General features: G+C 45.0%; 1 pseudogene across 1 annotated transcript; it reads left to right on the top strand.

Annotated features, from left to right (window-relative positions):
• Positions 1-7,048: 7,048 nt before the first annotated feature.
• Positions 7,049-7,637, top strand: LOC308352470 (large ribosomal subunit protein uL6-like; annotated as a pseudogene). Its single transcript has one exon. The product of its transcript is annotated as a large ribosomal subunit protein uL6-like (transcript).
• The last annotated feature ends 1,025 nt before the right edge of the window (positions 7,638-8,662 follow it).

Raw genomic sequence — 8,662 nt, 5'->3', positions numbered from 1 at the left:
GTAGTCCTATCATCTAGCATAGTGCGTTTCCCATAGTAGGTTCTCAATAAATGTTAGTAGTTTTGTTTTGTTTTTTAATTAAGCCTTAGTCATATTAGAAAAGGAGTTGCTATATCTTTTGGGTCTACCAAAAGCTGAGTTTTTACTTTCTAGGACACGGAATGGAATATTATTGTATACATGCTTGTGACTTTATTTCCCACCTTGTCTCCATTCCTTAGTAACTTCTTGCCCTACGGAATCATGACCAAGACTTTTTTAAGAATCCAAGGCCCCAGCAGTAATTTATGAATTTCTTTCTGTACCAGAAAGACACAATAATACAAGTGTTTTTGTGAGATAAGAAACATTTCCGCAACACCGCGAGGCATGAATTGAAGTATAGGCAAGTAGTCCCACCAGGTGAATGATTATCTGCCGTTGCCAGAGTGAGCAGGCTCAGTGGCTGATGAAGCCATTGACCTTGGCATATTTATCATCATTACCCCAGGGGACAAAAACCAATGTATCTATTCTTGTGAATACACATCCATAAAAGGAGGCACAATCCAGTGGAAAACAATTTGTATTTATAGGTGGTGGTGGTGGTGTGCCTGTGCGTCTGTGAGAGAGAGAGAGAGAGAGAGAGAGACAGAAAGAGAGCAAGAATGTTCCATTTTTTACATTTTCTTTCCACTTTTAACTTTTTGCATGACATCCATCTCTCGTCTGCAAGCTCAGATTCCTAATAACCACTCCGATCTGCAGGACTTCAAGGGGCATAGTTTTTCCTTATAAGGGAGCGGAATAAGGCTGAAAAACAAAGACAATCTGTGTTATCATCTCTCAGACTATGATTGCCATCTGAAGAAGGGAGGCCAGAGGTGAAGGATGTGACCTTGGATGATGCTGGTGCTATCTATCCCCCTCCTCCGACATAGAGCTATCTGCTTTCTGGACTGGAGTTTAGAGGCAAATTTGGGGACCTGAGTGCACATAGAGCACCACAACTGCTTAGGTGATAGTGAAGCAGAGCCCCCATGGAGGCTGTTGAGGGGAGGGGGGTGCAAGAGGGCGGGGGCCAAGTGCTCGATCCATAGCAGTCCTGGGACAAGATTCATAAGGGGAGAGAGGCTTTGTTTCCGGAAATAAGTGGTCGCAGTTTCACTTTGTTTGGGCTGCTGCGGCAAAGTGCTGCAAATTGGCTCAAACAACAGAAATGTAGTGTCTCACCATTCTGGAGCCAAGAAGTCCAAGATCGAGGTGTCGGGGATGATTCTGTCAGCTCCATGCATCTCTCCTAGCTTCTGGTGGTCTTCTGGAGATCTTTGGCCTTCCTTAGTTTATGCATCGGCCCAATCTCCGCCTTCTTCTTCATACAGGATTCTCCCCATGTGCCTGTGCTCAAATTCCCCCCACCTTTTAAAAAAAGATTATATTTATTTATTGGACAGAGAAAGACACAGCGAGAGAGGCAACACAAGCAGAGGGACTGGGAGAGGGAGAAGCAGGCCTCCTGCCAAGCAGGGAGCCCGATACGGGGCTCGATCCCAGGATGCTGGGATCATGACCTGAGCCAAAGGCAGACACTTAACAACTAAGCCACCTGGGTGCCCCCAAATTTACCCTTTTTATAAGGACACCAGTCATACTGGAGGGAGTATGGGGCCCACCCTACTCCAGGATGACCCCATCTTAACAATAATTCTATCTGCAATGGACCTCTTTCCAAATAATGTCATATTCTAAGGTGCTGGGAGTTAGGGCTTCAACATCTGATTTTGTAGAGTGGGAGGACACACAATTCCGCCCATACAGAATTCAGAAATTAGTTGATTCAGTTGGGGGGTACCTTTTTTTTTTTAAAGATTTTTTAATTTATTTGAGAGAGAGAGAGAGAGAGCAAGCACAGAGGGGAGGGGCTGAGGAAGAGGGAGAAAGTGTTAAGCAGATTCCCCACTCACTGCAGAGCCTGATAGGAGGTTCGATCTCAGAATCCTGAGATCACGACTATGAGCCTAAACTAAGAGTCAAAGTCTGAACTGACTGTATCACCCAGGCGCCCTGGGGGTATCTTCTTATTAATTAAAGGCAACAACAGGAAAAGGACATAAAACCAAGAGAAGAGCCAGGGGAACAGTTAAATTTTTTTCCTAACAAAGAATCAGACCTGGGAAAGCAAAGCCTGTGGGGCAAAGGGGTAGGATTCCCTCAGCGTTTATCAGGACAGTCATCCCTTCGAGGACACTGACAGTATCTGAGTTGAAATATGATCTCTGGGTCAAAGAGGACCTAAGTCCCCAAAGCTTTTGCAAACTCCCTGTGGTATGAGAATTCTAGCTGCCCAGAAGAATTACCCAAAGTCCTTGGCCTGATGCCTTCTGAAATATGAGTGTGCTTACTGGAGGGGCCTTCCGAGTTCCCTGTGTTCTCAAAGATGGTGGGAACTATTTGAGGAGGCTCAGCTCCTGCAGAAGCATCCCATCCTTTCAGCCACTTAGCCTCCTCATTTGTACGAAATAGGTCAAAATACATTATTTATTTCCCTGACAAATGCCACGGTAGAATGATATTCAGCTAAGGTCGGGTGCCAACCGCTTTTTCTGATACTCTGGCATTCCTTATCTCAGTCCTCTCAGAAGCCTGTAGTACTACTCCCATTTTCCAGATGCAGCCATCAAGGCTCAGAGATCATTGACTTGCCCAGGGGCTCACACGGGCCGTGAGTCAGGACCCATTGGTACACATGCTGTATTCTTTTCATTCTGCCTCGTTGCTTCCCTAAGTACCTGAGGGTAAATCTTTGAAGAATGTGACTTTTTAAAACAGTGAGGTAAGATTTCATTTTACCCCCATTGAGCGTCTGGTGTAAAATGAGGAGACCAGATTCAGATGATCTCCGTGTATCCATGTAGCCCTAGCATGCGTCTAAAATTATGACTTTATTTTCCTCTTTGGGAAGTAAGAAGAAGAGGATGTAGGCTGTCCATCTGGGTTGTTTTTTTTTTTTCTCTTGTTTGTTTGTTTTTTTAAAGATGGAATTTTAACATCTCCTTGAGGAATTTCCTGGTTCTCATCCAAGTATGTACAGCCCGCCTCTCAGAAGCTCGTCTATTTTTGACTGCAATGGGATTACAATCCGCTGATTTGGGCGGCAATGTCTTTGGAGCCTCATATTTTTCTGTCCTCTCTTTCAAGCACCCCCGTGTTCCTACTGCTCCTGCAGAGCTGAGTGCACAGAGCCTGGTTTGCAGCGAGCAGTAGCCCCTCTCCCTGGCCGGGGACACACGCTGGTCTTTCTGGGCCGGGATCGACTTCCGCTCTGGGCACGTCTCCTGTGGGCCCTGCGAACAGGCTTTGACTGATTGAGCTCAGAACACTCGCTTGTTTGTGGATATGGTAATGACGCCAGTAAAATTCAATTACTGTATCCCAGAGGACCTCGGCAAGCGATAATAAATTAGGGAACATGAGCTTTGGAGTATCTGAACTGAAATTATAATGGGGCTATTGAAAAACAAACAAACAAAAATCCCAAGCATTCATTTAATAATAGATGCTTCAGTTTTCCCCACCAAAAATTAGTTCATCAACCAACCCTTTGTTCTTGACATAAAAGAATGTGCCCTTGACACAGCCAAGAACATTTTATCTTAATTACTTGGTATTGTCGTCGCCCCCAGAGCACACCTGGCTTCGGGGTAAGTGGTACACAGAGAGGAAGCAGCCGCCTGGAGGGGTCCCCCAAGGCCACCGCACTAATCCACGCTGGGCTCACAGATGCTCGCTGCCGCCCATGGCCTTGGGTTTCAGGTTGCCATCTAGGCCTGGGGTTTGAATGGAGGTTGTAATCTCAGAAGGTCCGGCTCACACTGAACCACTGACATCCATCAAGAATGTCAAGGCTCGCATTGTCTCATTAATTTGAACCAGCTTTCCTGCTATCAGATCCTTTTTCATTTCTAACCTTTCCACCCTGCCTTTCTTCCTCTGTGCACAGTTTATAGCGTCTCCTGTTTGTGGTTTCCGTTGGAGACTTGTGCTCTGGGAGGCCACTCTTGGGAGGTGGGGGAAGGTGCCTTTGCCCTCCTCCACACTACAAATCGGCTTTGCGTGTTTCTTCTCCGATGTGAAGGTCAAGCGCATGGAGAGAGAAAGAACATTGACAGCGCTCTGGATGCATCTGTAGCCTCTATTCGGTAGATAATTTTCAAGCTAAAATTGCTATCTTCCTTCACTTTATCTCCTTTCTCATCCAGATTCCAACATCCAAAAGTGTAATGCAGAATTGACGAATTGCTGAACAGAGGAGATATGAAGAAGATAACCAAGGTGCTAAAAAAAAAATTCTGAATTAACACTAGCAGGTCATTTTCCACCTGTGGTAAGTATCTTTTGGGGTCTCTAAGAGACCAAGCCCCTTTCTCGGAGAATTGCCCCTCCCTCCCTCCCACCCACCACATGAAGGACTGTAAACTTGGGTCACACTTACTTTCCATGACTCCCTGAGGCTGGCTGACCTTTGACCCAAGCTAGGCACAAGAGAATTTTGCTCTGGGAGCTGCAGTGTCAAACAGCTGTTTGGTTGGCTGGAGCTTGGAGGAGGTAGAGCTCTGGGTTTTAGGGCCACCATTTTTAGCCGTGTGTGCAGACAGGTGGAAAGTGAGGGGGTGGGATAAGTTTTGCCATGAATCAGAGATGTTGAGAGAAGTAGACCAGAGATGTCCACTCGTTGTATAAAGGATGACACTCCATTCTCTCTACAAACAACCCTCAACTCCTGACTGTGTCCACTAAGACCTTTAACCTCAACCCTTCATTCCCTCTTAATCTAATTAGCTCTTTGGCCAATGCCTGTGCCACGTTCATCTTCTCAGTGCCTTAACAATTTTCCTCTAATACCCACACATTATAAAATTTTAATGTATTATTTCATAGAGACAAGTGATCCGGCAATTTGTGACACACTGTCTTAGGACTTGTCAAAATTAAGGGTGAGTCTTTCCATCCCAAAGAGACAGACGTTTCAGGACATCAAGAGACAAAAAGCAGCCAAAGGAGGAGTTTACTGTCCCATTATTTCCCGTGAAATACAACGCCGAGCAGGGTTCCTATTTTACCCACACTCTTCCTGTCCTCTGCCAAAGGAGGGATTTCATCCAATATCCCAGCTGTTCTGGGGTCTGCACTGGGGGGGTTGGGTTGGAAGGGGGCGCACGCAGGAGGGTTTTGCTCACACGCCACAGCTGTGCCTGGGGCCTCTGTACAGGCAATCAAGCGACCTTCCCTCAGGCAGAAGCCTAGGGAAAACATCCAGACTGACTCTCCTCATTTGGCACAATGAAGGGCAAATATCTCTCCATTATCTATTAGGAAATGAATTAGCAGTCACAGTGTCTAAATAGAGGGGAACTTAAAGAAGAGATCATATTTCCCATTCCCTAGGTATTAATAATATTCTGCAAAAAGATCATGGGTCTTGGTATCACTCCTTTAAGAACTATGGTCACAGTTTATTAACCTCTTATGTTCTCCTCTGGAAAAAAAACAGTAGAATATAAGGTGTTTGGGCCAACTGTAACCTAAACCTAGGCAGGCCAATCTCTGTGCTGGGCTTTTTACACGTTCCTCATCCAAATGTCACAGTGGTTCTATGGTATGACGATGGCACTACGAATTTTCTAAGAAGTTAGGTAACTGACTTAAAGGCCACACAACTGGCAAATAGAAAAGTTGTTAAGTGAAAAATCTGGTATATTATAAAAGGTCACATAGCTGGAATGCAGCCTTGAATTTACTTTACTCTTAAAGCTACCCTAATTCCATTGCACTCCAGTACAATATTTCCCAAACTTGTCTGATAAGACTCCTCAGGGTAGTGCTTATTAAAACTCCGGTCCTGGGTCCAATCCTCCTGCAGATCTAGTAAACCAGAGTCTCTTAGAAACAGGTATGGTGGGGCGCTTGGGTGGCTCAGTGGGTTAAAGCCTCTGCCTTCGGCTCAGGTCATGATCCCAGGGTCTTGGAATAGAGCCCCACATCGGGCTCTCTGCTCCGCAGGGAGCCTGCTTCCTCCTCTCTCTCTGCCTGCTTCTCTGCCTACTTGTGGTCTCTGTCTGTCAAATAAATGAATAAAATCTAAAAAAAAAAAAGAAAAGAAAAGAAAAAGAAATGGGTATGGTAATTCACCCCAGGTGAATTTGACCTGGTAAGTTAGGTAAATATTACTGGAATGCCTTAATTTCTTTTTAACTTAGCTATTCTTGGCAAGATGTATGCAAAAAAACCCTTTTAAAAAAAAGATTTTATGGGGACGCCTGGGTGGCTCAGTTGGTTGAGCAGCTGCCTTCGGCTCAGGTCATGATCTCAGCGTCCTGGGATCGAGTCCCACATCGGGCTCCTTGCTCGGCGGGGAGCCTGCTTCTCCCTCTGCCTCTGCCTACCACTCTGTCTGCTGTGCTCGCTCGCTCTCTCTCTCTAACAAATAAATAAATTAAAAAAAAAAGATTTTATGTATTTATTTGAGAGAGAGCAAGAGAGAGAGAGAAGATGAGCAGGAGGGAAGGGCAGAGGGAGAGGGAGAAGTAGACTCCCCGCTAAGCAGGGAACCCAAGGTAGAACTTGATCCCAGGACCTTGATCCCAGGATCCCAGGATCAGGACCCAGGCTGAAGGCAGATGCTCAATAGACTGAGCTACTCAGGATTTTCTCTTTTTAATAAGCTTTTAAATAAAAAGCTTATATAAATAATAATTTTAGATATACAGCTAAGTTGCAAAGATAACGCAGAGAGAGCTCATCTACCTCCCCCCACCCATTTCCCCCCTGACATGAAGATCTTACACAACCATGGTCCATTTGTCAAAATGTGGGAACAAACACTGACAAATTACTATTAGCTGTTAGGATCACTTGTCCTGGATATGAGGATGTGGAAGGAAAGAGAAAGACAGGCCAGACCATAGTTCCTTTTTCTTTCCTTATTTCTAAGAAAGCTGAAGCCAGACAGGGTTGGCAGAAGGTGTGTGATCAAGAAGCAAATTGAGTTTAGACCTTTGCCTCATCTATTATGAGAAAGAAGACCATTCTCGGCAATCAGACTGCCACCATTCCAAAAAATGTTGACATCACTCCAAAGGGACCCACTCTTATTGTAAAGGGCACCAGAGAAACCCTGCAGAGGGACTTCAGTCCCATCAATGTAGAACTCAGTCTCTTTGGAAAATTAAAAAAAAAGAAAAAAAAAAGAGGCTTCGAATTGACAAATGGTGGGAACTGGAAAAGAACTGCTTTTGTCTGCACCATCAGTAGTCAAGCGTGTTGCACTGGGTTTCCCTTACAAGCTCAGGTCAGTGTGTGCTCACTTCCCCGTCAACGTTGTTATTCCGGAGAATGCTTCTCTTGTTAAAATCTGAAATTTCTTGGGTGAAAAATACATCCACAGCATTTGGATGAGGCACATATGACTCGTTCAGTATCTCAAGCCCTAGAGAGATGAGTTAATTCTTGAAGGAAATGGCATTGAACTTGTATCCAACTCAGCTGCCTTGACTCGGCAAGCCACAACAGTTAAAAAAACAAGGGTATCAGAAAATTTGGGGATGGGATCTAGGTTTCTGAAAAAGGAAGAGTTCATCAGGCTGGTGAGTAAGGCCTAAGTTGTCCAGCTACTGAAATGACAAGATGCTGGATGATTTTTCAGACGTATTTGTGATATTTTAAAGAGGCAATAAAAGCTATATTGATTTGGGGCTTTCGCTTAAACCAATAAAAAAAAGAAGCAAGTTGAGTTTATTTCCCGCAGGATTGAGACGGTTCTGGTAAGAACAAAATACATATGCATGTATGAGCTATGAAATGCAAATTGTGTAATTTTGGTGATTTCATGGATGAGTTCAACGCATTTCTATTTGCCTTTAAAATTGGCATTGCAGAATTCATACTAACAATTTAAAATTTTGTTTTCTTTACTTGGCATGGCCTTAAATAGCAAATAAAAAAAAATACCGTGACTAGTTGAGGTAGAGACTGGAGCAGAAGGAAAAAACTATAGGTTAGTTCCCCAACGGCACTTTTTTTCCCCCTATTTTTTGGACCAGGGGCTCCACATTTGCCTTTTGCATGGGGTCCCACAAATTATCTAGCCAGGCCAGCCCATCCCTAGTCAAGAGCCATTGTCTTGACAAAGCCACTGATGGTGACAACTGTGGCACCCAGACAGATAACTGGAAAGACATGTCGGGGGTAAGGGCCTTTCTGCCATCCTCGGCAGTTACAGCAGTGAGGGGCGCGCGTTCTCCCGCACTAAGCAACCCCGAAGGCTACAGGCACCTCCAGATGATTCCTGATACTTTAGCGCCGCTCGATAGGGCCTGCAGCAGCGGCATTCCTGTGGGACGTTCCCAGTGGCCAAGTGTTTTTGGATGCAGAACGTGTCAGGCAAATGCCACATCAAGAAGCAGTTAGACGTTTGACCTGCCCCAGGCATGTGGCTTCCTCACGTACCACCCTAGATTGTTCGGCTTAATTATGCTTGTGCTCCAGTGGGCAGTGTTTCTCTTTTAGCTGGAGTATTCGATCAAAGAGATATCCTCGGCATCTCCAAAACCTGCTAACTCATTAAACACAGAATGGGGTGTTTCTGTGAAAAGACCGCACCGTGGTTTTGGGACAGCAACTTGAA

The sequence above is a fragment of the Martes martes genome, assembly GCF_963455335.1.
Source record: "Martes martes genome assembly, chromosome: 11".
NCBI lineage: Eukaryota > Metazoa > Chordata > Mammalia > Carnivora > Mustelidae > Martes > Martes martes.
This window is presented reverse-complemented; position numbering and strand designations above follow the sequence as displayed.